Source organism: Equus asinus, chromosome 5 (assembly GCF_041296235.1).
Source record: "Equus asinus isolate D_3611 breed Donkey chromosome 5, EquAss-T2T_v2, whole genome shotgun sequence".
Lineage (NCBI taxonomy): Eukaryota > Metazoa > Chordata > Mammalia > Perissodactyla > Equidae > Equus > Equus asinus.
This window is the reverse complement of record NC_091794.1, coordinates 39,899,005-39,911,935: the sequence shown is the minus strand read 5'-3', so window position 1 is coordinate 39,911,935 and position 12,931 is coordinate 39,899,005. Positions and strand designations below refer to the sequence as shown.

The 12,931-nt window shown below is 34.0% G+C and overlaps 1 long non-coding RNA gene across 2 annotated transcripts in view; it reads left to right on the top strand.

Annotated features, from left to right (window-relative positions):
* LOC106829323 (uncharacterized) overlaps positions 1–12,931 on the top strand; it is a 561,255-nt gene that overhangs the window by 488,440 nt on the left and 59,884 nt on the right. The window lies entirely within an intron of this gene.

Below are 12,931 nucleotides of genomic sequence, written 5' to 3'. Positions count from 1 at the left end.
TCTTTTTGTTTTTACTCAATTCCTTGGCCATTGTTTTAGAGAGTCTTTTGACAAATTCTCAGTTCTTGAGGGCTCTGGGACATTTTTGTTTCCTTATATGAGTGCAGAGGAGTGTTAGGTGGTTAAATAATTACAAAGGACTAAAAATAAACCATAGTTTATTTTTTCAGATTTTGAATTACAAAATTATTTAAATGTTGTCTGTAATCGAAGTGCTACATTACTATGTAATGAAATTACAATACTGCTTAATGACATCGCGAAACTGCATGCAAAAAAATATTTGTACACAAGGTGGTGATGTTAGCAACCAACTACAGTACTTTTATTCTGCTAAAAACCACAATAAATAACAACAGATTATTTTCCCTGAGTGATCGCTAAAAGGTCTGTTCAGGTGTTCATATAATGATAGCATGTAGGAGCACAGAGCACATAGAAAACTTGTCATCACACGTCATTAAAGTAGCAGGGAAGGAAGAGAAGGAGGACAAAGCACAAAAAGGAGAGTTAATAACTTCTGAAGAAAAAAATTGTATTTACATGTAGTAACAGTTCAAGAACCCAGCTTTTAATATCTAAATTTCTATTGACACCTATTTGGATATTTAAGTCCAAAGAATTAAATCCTAAATGTAAAATTGTTTCTGTAGCTCTAACAAAATATTCCCACTTCCCAGAAAGATTTCTTCAGAAAGCCTTCGCTTTACAACACTCCTCGGCCTTTACAAACAGCTTTCCTGATCCCAATCCTGACTAGTGTTCATCCATCGAGGGCCACGTCTTCTCCTCTATTCATGTTTCTTGTAGAGAAATTTACATTTTTAGATTTGTATTAGCATAATTTCGAACAATTAAAAAGCGAAGCTGGTAATGAGTGACAAACCTTATTTCTCATGGAATATTGGACTTCTTAACCTTATCAATACTAAAATATACATTAACTAATATATGCCAACACTTAAACCAGTTCATATTTTTTGTGCATTGGTATGTTAATAAAGACCTCTAACACATAATTAATCATATTAATATTTAGCCCCCAAAATTCAATTATTTGTTACAGTGAAATATACTTATTCTCAGATTTTTTTTTTTAAAAAAAAAAAGCAAATGATGGCATCAGCACGAATACAGAAGTTGTTGGTTACAGGGCGGAAAGCTTGTGTGCCATGAGTCAAAAAGGTAGGCAGATGGATTTTCAATTTTAAGATCCTCCTCCCCAGATGAAAAGAGCAGCAATTGTTATTTGTAAGCTAGAAAGCAAAATATCTGTTCTTGAATTATCTAAGGATGAGTCAGAAACTTAAACCCAAAGAAAAGTAATAAATAATGACAACAGATGTTTGTAAACCTGTGCTCCCCTGTTCGGTGTTTCTACGTGTTGTTTTGCCTTGATGTGCTGTCAGCCGCCTCTCACCTGGGAGTAGTGATATCTTATCAAAGCCCAAACAGTTCCTTTTCACAACAGACAGATAATAGCGCCTTTCAATTTATCATACTGGAAGTCTAAAAGAACCATGGGAACGATTGGTCAGGTGACAGTTTGATGGACAGTTTGACAGCCCTTAAAGCATCATGGGAAATGGTTGTCACCTGATTTTCAGAGCGACCAGGGAGATAACCTTCAGAATGATGAGGAAAACAAAAATCTGAATATTTGTATAAGATCCAGTGGCAGCATCAGTGTTCACTTAAGTGATAATAGGTATGAATTTAGATGACTCAAAATGTGATTATCAAACCTGAGAGGTTTCTTCAAGTCCAGAAGTGCCCTTCATCCCTTTAGATGCCTTTTACATTTTTATTCAAATGTCATTTGCAAAACATATACATGATATAGGACCTTTGATTTTAAAGAGACAATAAAATGTATTAAGTATTTAACCACATGCTAAATATATTAACTGACCATTAATATTCTCCAGCTTTGAAATCTGCTCTCCTTGTACACCTTTTCCTAAATATAGTTTGCACATTACAGTTCATATGGATCCGATTTTACTCTCGGGCTAACTCGGCCTCGTGAAGACCAGTATAGCTTTGGTGTGAGAAACAAAATAAGAGAAATCGGTTTGAAGATCTTTGGCACAAACATGTTTGAATCCGTATTCACTTATACAGCCAACAAACATGAATTGAGCACTTAATACACACGAAGGTCTCTGCTGGATACATAAAGATGAGAAAGATAAAACTCCAGCTTACAACTTTCTTACAATTTGAGAGTGAGGATACAGTTTTAAATTAATAGTAGATGGCAAAAGAGATCAAGAGATCAGTCCAAATCCATTGCTTTCTAGTTGGTGAGGCTTGCACACGATCGTTGACAAAGCTGTCTCTCGCAAGTTCTCTCTTGTGTATTCTGTATGCAGTTTACAATAGCTTCATGGTCTGATCTAAAGAGATGCTGGCTGAAAATTGGGATTCCAAAGGAAAAACTAAGCACTCAAAGTTTATACATTTATTGAGTGCCTCCCAAGTTTAAAGAATGATTCCAGAAACAATAGGGAAGTAAAAGAGACTTGAGATGCGATTCCCGTAACTGAGAAGGACTCCAGAAATCGCAAACCCTCAGTCTCTTAGATAGTTCAGCTGCTTTTTTTTTTCAGAGCATACACTCAGTAACTTTTTATTTTAAAATAACATCTAACATACAGAAAAGTTACAAGAATAGTACAAAGAACTCCTTCATAGTCATCATCTAAAATTCACCAATTGTTAACATTTTGCCACATTTGTTATTACCGTTTTCTCTCTCTCTTTCACACATTCTCCCTTCCTTCTTCTCTCATTCATCTATTATGTAATATTATATTTTTGAATAATTTTAATAGAGGGAAATGAGATTATATTTGTGTCTGATTCGTTTTTATACTCCTTCATGAAACCTAGCAACTGCCTTGTATGTATTTAATAAATATATATATGAATGAATGATACATAATATTCAACCAAAACTTGTCTTTGATCTTCTAGACTTGTGGTTATAATAATAAATATAAAAGGTACTATATTATTTGTCTAAAACATGTGAAATATTTTACAAACTATGAATCTTCCCCCAACTGTCTGATCAATAAATGATTTAACAAAATAAAGAAATAATACAATAAAATAAAGAAATTGCAACAGAAATGTCAAGTGACTTCAAAGGAAGTAAAAGATAAAAGCTTCAGGGGCTGCTGGCTCTTTGTCTTTCTCTGGGACAAATAGACAAAGTATAGATGCTGGACAAAAAGCAGGGGTTTAGACAGAAACTGTCTTTCTGAAAAACACTCTGGCACCATTGTTGAAACTGGTACCATTTGGCTGCTTGACACTATTAGGATAACACTCTGCTTTCACAAATTTTGATTCTTTGGATTCACGTTCCGACATGATTTTCCATATCCAGTTGTGCCAACACCAGGCAAGCCAGACAAATTGTAAGAGCACCCTTAGTGTTTTCCAGGAAACTGAAAAAAGCCAGTAAATAATTTAAATAACGATTAACAACAAAATGTTGTCCGTGTAATTCTTCACAAGAAGACACATTATTTGAGTAAAAAAAAGAAAGAAACCAAAGTTTGCAAGTGCAAAGCAAAGTACTTTTGAGTGCCATATGCAAATTCAAATACTTAGAGACTGATAAAAATACGTTTTGCTTATTTCAAATTGGAAGGGCAAGATGTGGGAGGAAGATTTATAATAACTAAAAATGGACAAGGTCCAAATGCTACAAAACAACTGAATTCAGAATTATTTCTGAATCAGAGCTGTGGTTGAAATGCTTTTCCTTTCCTTGTTGAAATAAACCCATGCAGGATCAGGTCATAACACGTCCCAGATGTAGTTCCTAGCTCACCTGATATGAATTAAGATTTATTGTTAACAACTATCGTAGTCATTGAAGCCAACTAAATAAGCTAAATTTAAAGCCAGAACCAAAGTCTTATTATTTCATAGTTACGCCAAAATTTGTGGTCTAGAAACTTAGAATAAATGCTAATGTTGAATTTTCAGTCCGACTAAATTTTTACCAAAAGAAATTTTCAGACTAAAAGTTTCACAGAAGGAAAAAAAATGATTTATTAGTTGTCATAAAACCATTTTTAAAATATGACATACACTTTCACATTATAAATTTCAAGATATAGATTCAGCGTGACTGTTAAGCATTTTGAAGGGCGCAGAAGTCTTAAATTACTGGCTAATGTAGGTTAAATGAATCATGGACTTTTTAAACATTATGCTTACTTAGAGTATATAAAATTGGGCATCTTCCAGCTCAAAACACGTAAGTAGCGCTGGATGGACTCTTGTGCTGAGATGCAACAGGGCCTCTGTGTGAGACACAGGAGAATCTTGAGTCTCATGACTCAAATTAGAGTATTAAAGTTATTTCTCTTAGCTCCTTCTTCCTTCAAGGTATGTACAGCACACAGAGTGTGTGAAATTCTGGATTCATTTTCCCTTATGTTTCTGACTCTGTCTTTCCAAATTTGGTGTACGTGGTATCCAAAATACAAAAAGCTTTCCTTTAGATGCCTTATTTTATATATACATTTTTGTTATTTAATTATTTATTTTGAATGATAAAAACATGTAGCTTGCATTGGTAGAAAATAGGTTGAAAGTTTTAAAATATTCTGAGCTCATTATATTTATTCTGTACTTTTTCCAGGAAACTGGAGACTCATCAGAAAAGTGAATCAAGGCATATTGATTTTTTTTTAATGTTTTTGGAAAGCTGTCTAATTTTCTTAATGCTAGAAAGTAACCACTGAAGAATCGTACCTAAAGTTACCTTGTTATGACTTTTACAACTTCTTTACAGCTAAAAAGATTTGACTTTTGTTTCTTTTTTCAATAAAAATGTAAAAATGCAGGAAAAGAGTGAAATATAGTAGCATATCTCACTAATACTATTTTAAACATTTACTATTATGTTATTTATGCTGCGTATTTACAAGACTATGTTTTGAATGTAGAAAGAGAATTGATTCTAGCTTTCTATCCAACTACTCATAGTTCTGATTTATGGTTATTCAGAGATTTATGGTAAACTTTCTGAACATCGCATCTGCTGAATAATCCTAGGGTTATAAAAGTGGCACCTTATATGGTTCAACTTTCACTCCTACCTAATTCATTCTCCTACATTCTTCTTTTGACAGATGTAAAAGAAAATACATGAAGTTAGATTTAAACTAATTCTTAGAATCCAAGTGGTGTTAGAACCTGCATTAATACATTCATTTTTCTAGACTATAACTATATGAAATGAAGAAAGCCCAAAGTGTAAAGTGAAATTATTGCTCAACGAAGTGATTATTTTATCCACATTGTATCAAACTGACAGTTTGACTTTTTCCACTGAGTATGCTTAACGGGCAGTTGGGTTGGAATTTTGTAGGTGCAGCCATAGCATTTTAACAATCAAGCAGCAGTGCTTCCCATTATTCAGTCTGTATGGCACTTCAAACCCACCGTTTTCTCTCTAGCTTTATAGTTAATAGAGGACAAACAAACATCATGACTTTCCACCCTTGTAGTTAATATTCCTTATCTGTTATATTTGAAATTCGCTCTCTCCTCTTCTCTCAGTCAAAAAAAGCTTCATTCTTTGTTTCTCTTCCTCACCATCTTAGGAACGTTACTTAGAGATCTCTGAGACTCAGTTTCCTCACCTATAAAGTGGAAACAATTATACATACTTCTTAGATTCATCATGAAGATTAAAGATTACTACACAGACCTGCATATTACCTCCAGTAACACAGTCTCCTCCCAATTCAGGCTAATTCCCTTCCCTTTCATTAGTGGAATCCCATTGATTGAATTGTGTCAGAAGACAGGTTATTCAATGTCTTAAATTAACCTCTTTCCTTCAGTTACACTGAAGCATAAACCCATGTGTCAGCAGATACTAATCTTCCTGCTGGGTTAACTCATTAAAAAGAACTCATCAGGGCTGGCCCTGTGGCCTAGTGGTTAAGTTTGACACACTCCACTTTCAAGGCCCGGGTTCGCAGGTTCAGATCCTGGGCACAGACCTACACCACTTGTCAGCCATGCTGTGGCAGCAAACCATAAATAAAATAGAGGAAGATTGGCACAGATGTTAGCTCAGGGCTAATCTTCCTCAGCAAAAAAAGAAAAGGACTCATCACAAAAATATTTCTAAATCATAAGACTGAACATTGCCAATGTTCAGAAAACACAATCTTTTCCAAAGACAGGAAAAAAGATTCTTTGCCTACCTTTCTGAAAACCAATACATATTTCCCCTTAAACGTTTTCCCTTAAATTTTTTTTCTACAATTCCATGAAGCAATAGTAAAAGAATATTTGGATTATGTTGTCCAGTATATTTATATAGATATCTGAAAACTTCAAGATATACCAGGTATTATTCACATTCCATTGCTATAAAATCAAGGAGGAAACTATCCTCAAGGCAACACAACAAATACTTATTCAGTGACAGGCATTGTATTCAAGTACTCAACATGGACTATCTCATTTAACCCTCACAACACTATTGAGGTAGGTATTATTATTATTATTATTATCATCATCGCCATTATTATTTCATTTTACAGATGAGAAACTTGTTCATGGAGAGAGTAAGCCTGGTCAAGGTTATATAGTCTGTTAGTGCTGGGGTGGAAATTCCAAATGATCTGCACAAAACTTATTGTGCTGATTTGGACATGAGCCTTAAAAGAATGGCATTCCTTTTTTCTTAAAAAAAAAAAAAGAAAGAAAAAAGAAAAGAGCAATATAACCATTTCTTTACCTTTTAACTCTTAGGTGGTAATAAAATCTAATTCTACATATTGAAAGTGTTCATTTAGACTAGTGGTTCTCAAATTTTATTGGCCTCAGAAACCCTTTGTATCCTTAAAAATTGTTGAAGATGCCAAAGGCCTTTTGTTTATATAAATTATATCTGTCGATATTTATCAGATTAGAAATTAACTGAGAAACTTTTAAAACATTTCATGATTTAGTTAAAAATAGCAATAACCCATTAGATGTGAATATAACTAATATATGTTTTGAAAAATAGCTACAGTTATTTCATGAAAAAAGTGGCATTACTTTATATTTTTTCAAATTCTATAATATCTGGCTGAATAGAAGACAGCTGAATGCTGATATCTGCTTCTACACTCAATCTGTTGTGATTTTTTTTAATTTTTATTTTTTTTAATTGCAGTAACATTGGGTTATAACAATATATAGCTTTCAGTTGTACATCATAATATATTTCGAATTCTGTGTAGATTACATCATGTTCACCACCCAAAAACTCATTATAGTCCATCCCCTCACATGTGAGCCTAATCACCCCTTTTGCCCTCCCCACCCCTTCCCCTATCGTAACCACCAATCCAATCTCCATTGCTATGTGTTTTTTCAAGCACATCAAGAAAATCTGGGGGCCAGCCCAGTCATGCAGTGGTTAAGTTTGCACATTCTGCTTTGGTGGTCCAGGGTTCACCGGTTAGGATCCAAGGTACAGACCTACACACCACTTGTCAAGCCATGCTGTGGTAGGCATCTCACATATAAAGTAGAGGAAGATGGGCACGGATGTTAGTTCAGAGCCAGTCTCCTCAGCAAAACAGGAGGACTGGCGGCAGATGTTAGCTCAGGGCTAATCTCCCTCAAAAGAAGGAAAAGAAAAAGAAAATCTGGCCTCTTACAAATGTGTAGTTGGAAAAGAGAGGTATATTTTAATAGACTTTTCAGATAATTATGGATATTATTTTTTGACAAGACACCAAAACTTGGCAAATGTGGTTTTTTAAATGTTAGTTTCAATATGGAATTTGAAATACTATCAGTGAACTTTTGTACACTGTCGTATTAAAATCCACTGGTGTATTTGGCACCTTGGATGGGTCTTTTACCCATGCATGGTTTTGAAATAACTTGTTAGTCTTTTGGAAAATATCTATTCACTTCAGATCTTCCAATGTTGACATATTTCATTATGCAATATTTAAAAATCAAATCATATTAATTAATATCATCACTGATCTCATCAGAAAGTCAGCTTGCAACTCAAACAATCACACTAGTGCTCTCCTTGAGACAACCATCCTACTTCAGTACACAGCAGAAGTGCTTTATGTGTATTTCCCATTTCGTTACACAGAATGTTAAAAAGACATGTCAAGGGACATGATTTAATAATCGATAACTTTTACTGTTTAATCAAGGAAATTCTTAAGTGAAACTGGATTTTTTTTTTGTAGTGGAGTGTGCAGAAGTGAAGAATATAATGACTGCTGGCAGAGTTTAGTGCCACTGCCTTAAGTCACCAGCAGTTGACCCACCATTGTGTGTAATCAGTGCAAAATGCCAACAGTAAAAAAAGCAAGTAATAGCTTAGTATTATCTTAAAAATATTTTTGACTTCATGGACCCCCTGAAAGGGTCTTAGCATCTCTAGGGGTTTTCAGACCACACTTTCAGAATCATTGATTTAGAATTATACTCTCCTTCTGCCTGTCAAATATTCCCCAGGTAATTCTGGAAGAGGAATTAAAATGGGATAGAAAAGTTGCATGTAAAATAATGTTTTATTCCTTTGATTCTTGGTTCTCCTCGTTGTACTACAAAAGTTAAAGCTTGGCCTTTTCCACATGCTGTAAAACTCTGAATTCATTTCTCTTTAATCACTTGTCTGGATTACTGTGGTCCCATGTCTATGCCTAGAAGTCATTATACTGTTTTGAAAGGTTTGTTGAACAATATATTAAGAGGAAGAGAGAATAAACAAATAATAAGATTTTCCCAGTCTGTAAATTAGTTACTGTGTATAAACGGCTCAGCAGGTAAAGTCATTCAGGTCAATAGGGTATCTTTCACTAATCAACCTCTACATTAATTTACTAATTTCTCTGTACCTCCCAAAGCGAGAACTCTATTCAGATGTATTATTTCTGTTTCCTAATTTGAATAGATTATGAATATATTATGATGCAATTGAAGATACACAGATTGTGCATATTAGATGTTTTCCGTATCTAATTCAAGAATGAAATAATATGTGTTGTTTAGAAGTCAGTTGTCATGGATAAATGATAGAAGCTGGACCTAAATTGAACCTAAGGTGAACTCCTTTAGTCTGGGCCATTGTAAACTGTTTAATTCTGAAAATATCTCCTTAAAATAAATTTAAAAATTATCCCCACTAATCCTTTATGAATAAAGGTTAAAGACTTAATCCTATGATTTTATAAATCCACAGTGTCTAACAAATTGCATGTTTATTTTACTCTATTGTCCAAGTCAGTTCATACAAGTTCTTTCATAAGAAGGGTCGATGCTTGGAGATCTGTGAACTCTTTATTTTAGACTCATTTTAGATTTTGAATATGTCACTAGTTTGTTGTTTTCTTCCTTTTTCTGGTTGTAATCCAATGGTAAGAGACAATAGAGGACATTTACCAAATTTTCTTACTTCATTTCATTTTAAATAACTTTATTTTGAGTAAATATAAAACTGAAATATTTACCACAGGAGTAGTACAGATGAGGATAGGGTGAAGGGGGATATGTTCTCCTTGAGCTTTCAGATGTCACCTGCCATTTCTCTACTAAGGCAGTGCTCATCCGGGCCCACTTCCAGGCTCTCAGATTTCCCACCTTCCTGGTATGCCACCACCCCAAGCCTCTTCTATCTTCATCTTTACATGCCACTCATTCTTCAAGGACCTCCTCAATAAAGCTGAGTGGCACCAGGTTCCATACTTCTCCCTCTTGTATATTTACAGCCTGGGGACCATTTCTTTATTTCTTCAGCATTTTCTCTAGTTCTGTCCCATAGTGCTCAGTTCTTAATAGGTACCCAAGAAAACTTGTTATGATCAAATACAAACCATCAGGAAAAAATGAATGAAAGTTAGTTCATTAGAAGAGTGATTTTTTCAAATGATTTGAGACATATTATGATTTTGGAAAACCAACACAAAATTAGAGATGGAAACAATGAAAAATTCAGAATTTCCCTAAGGAAGTTACAAATTGTTTTATCTTGTAAGCACAGAATAGTTTCGAGCAATGAGTTTTTTGCAAAAGAAAGAGTAAAGTGTTAACCAAAAGACTGGCTATGGACTGAACAATATTTATAGTAAAGAGGAAAACGAACAATGTTGTCTGCCTTGTGTTCTCAAAAGATTACGTATTTAAAGGAATAAAACAAGTCTGACAGGTTTAGAGAAGAAAGTAAATTTGAAACTCAGCTTCGTCCAGTTCTACAGGCTTGAGATTCACAAAAGAGTTTGGACTTACATCTGTAACAAGAATTAAAAATATCTGTTTTTGTTGAAATATCGGCCTCAGTGTCTGCTATAGCATCATCACTTTCTCAACTGCATGATTAGACTTTTAACAGAAATAGGAATTATAAATATTGGAAAACAGTTTCCATTTTTATAGATGTATTGTAAACTTAGAAAGGCCAGAAAAATAAAAATTCAACATATCTTGAATACAGAAAATCAACAGTATAGCTGGAAAATTATGGAAAATAGAAGTGTTAAAGGGGTCCTATCTGCAAAAGAAACAAAAAATATGCTTTTAAATTTCTAAGTAGTTTTATGAAAACCTTCACATAACGTATTCATGATTGGAGAAACTAAACACTGTAAAAACGAATTTTGCCAAATAATGTAAACATGTAGTATTATTTCAATAAATATCCTAAACAAATTGAGGGCTGGTTCCTAAAATACACTGGAGGACTAAACAAGCAAAATGCAAAGAAATTTTTGAAAAAGAAATGTATTAGAGGTAAGGTAACCCTGCCATTTTTTTTTTTTTTTTTGAGGAGGAAGACTAATCCTGAGCTAACATCTGTTGCCAATCTTCCTCTTTTTGCTTGAGGAAGATTGTCGTTGTGGTAGCATCTCTGCCAATCTTCCTCTACTTTGTATGTGGGACACCACCACAGTGTGGCTTCATGAGTGGTATGTAGGTCTGCACCTGGGATCCAAACCCGTGAACCCAACCACCACACCACGAGGCCAGACCCACCCTACCATTTTTTAAAACACACTTAAGCTATGATAATAAAAAGGGTAGTGCCGGAATACTAATTAAGCATTAGGGTAGAATAGTTCAGATATTATATACATAAAATATATATTTATGTACAAATACATATTCACACATATGCATATATAATTTCTACTCCATTTAGTTTCTATTATATATAACAATTTAATATATGAAAAATAATGTATAACATAACTAGTTAATGAGGAAAAGGATTATTCAGCAAATAGGAGCTAAGGATTTGAAAAATTGCCAGTTAAGATGGCCACTTCACACTACATGTACAAATAAAATGTATATGTTGTGAGAAGAGCTGAAAGAAAAAAGCTACTATGGGAACTCTGTAACTTTGCAGTGGGAAGATTCTAGATATTACTCATTTTTCCAAAGAGTGTCCATTAGATTTTAATTCCCAATGGTTTTTGCAATGTATGCATCTTTGTCTACCTCACAACAACTAGCACTGAGCTTTTCACACTATGCGTGCAATGCACTTTTTGATACGTAGTTGATAGATTTATTCATTTATTTACTCATTCAAATATTATTAATGAAAAGTATTTGGCCACATTCACTTTTTAAAGGTATGCTTTCTTCCTCTAAAATGAGTGTATTTTGGTCCATCTTTTTATCTGTAACCAACATAGTTGTATCTGTTTTGCTTGGGTTATACTTTCCTATAAAAATAAAAGCAATAAAAACAAGTAAAAACTAAAAACAACCTTGCGCCTTTAGCTTTTGAATCAGACCATGTTTTCCATGAATGGAGCAGTTGGATAAATCAGGCTTTAAGATAATAGGAACCCGAAGAGCAGAACCTTTCAATGACTTTCTTCATATCACAGCTCACACTAGCTTGAACTTCATTTTCCCAGTGTAATGATTTTGGTCATGGATAATTTGTAACTGAGGTCTCCATACTGGAATTGGTCTCATTTCAGGATGAGAGTAAGATTTATATGAGAACAGCAAAATGATGGTCAAAATAATCTTTCAAAAGTCAGGAGATAACCTTATCTCTAGGGAAAAATGCTGTCCAGTGACCATGTGTTCTAAAATAAGGGTCTTACTTCTGGTCTCACTTTTCTATCAAGGAAACTGTAAAAATATGATAAAATAGAAAGCTATTACTTGAGTTCAGGGAAAATTGAAGGTATTTTATTTAAATGTTTCTCTTTCCCCCAGTGTGCCATTTGTTTTTTTTTTTTTTTGCATGACATAATTTCATGGTATTTTGATAGAATTTTGTACCTAAAAGAAATCTTAATATAATTTGTATTATTGACCTGAAAGTTCAGAGGCAACATTATCAAATAGTAAGCAATGTCTGAGTAAAATTTTATTATTTATGGCAAAGGTATCTCTACCATTTCTGGGCATGTTAGTCAATTGTGCTAAAAGTGCGCTCACCAGCGCTTTATAGGTCGTGTTTATTTCTTCGTGTCAGTCTCCTGTTCTTTTGGAAAACTTAAGTCTACATAACTGTGATTTTTTTCTATTTAAGTAAAGACTGCATTCTTTTCTTCCTCCTTCTAGATGATTGTACAAGTTCCCTTCCAGTTTCATGAACCTATGACTATTTAGTAAAGTTGAACCTAATGTAATTCTTTTTGGATGCTCATGTATTACTTTGAATTTCCAGAAGCCATTTATGGAAAAAGAACTGATGATGTGTACTGCAGTCTTGTAGAGAGCACTCACTCTCATTTAGTCTATTTTGCTGAACACTTCAGGGCCTGTAGTGCTCTATTAAAAGCTGGTGATTGTTGGATACATTGGCAGACAGACTGATAGATATAGATAGATGGGTGGATGAATGGATCGTGAGGGAAGTGGAAATATATGTATAGTTTGGTCTCTTCCTGATGAGGTC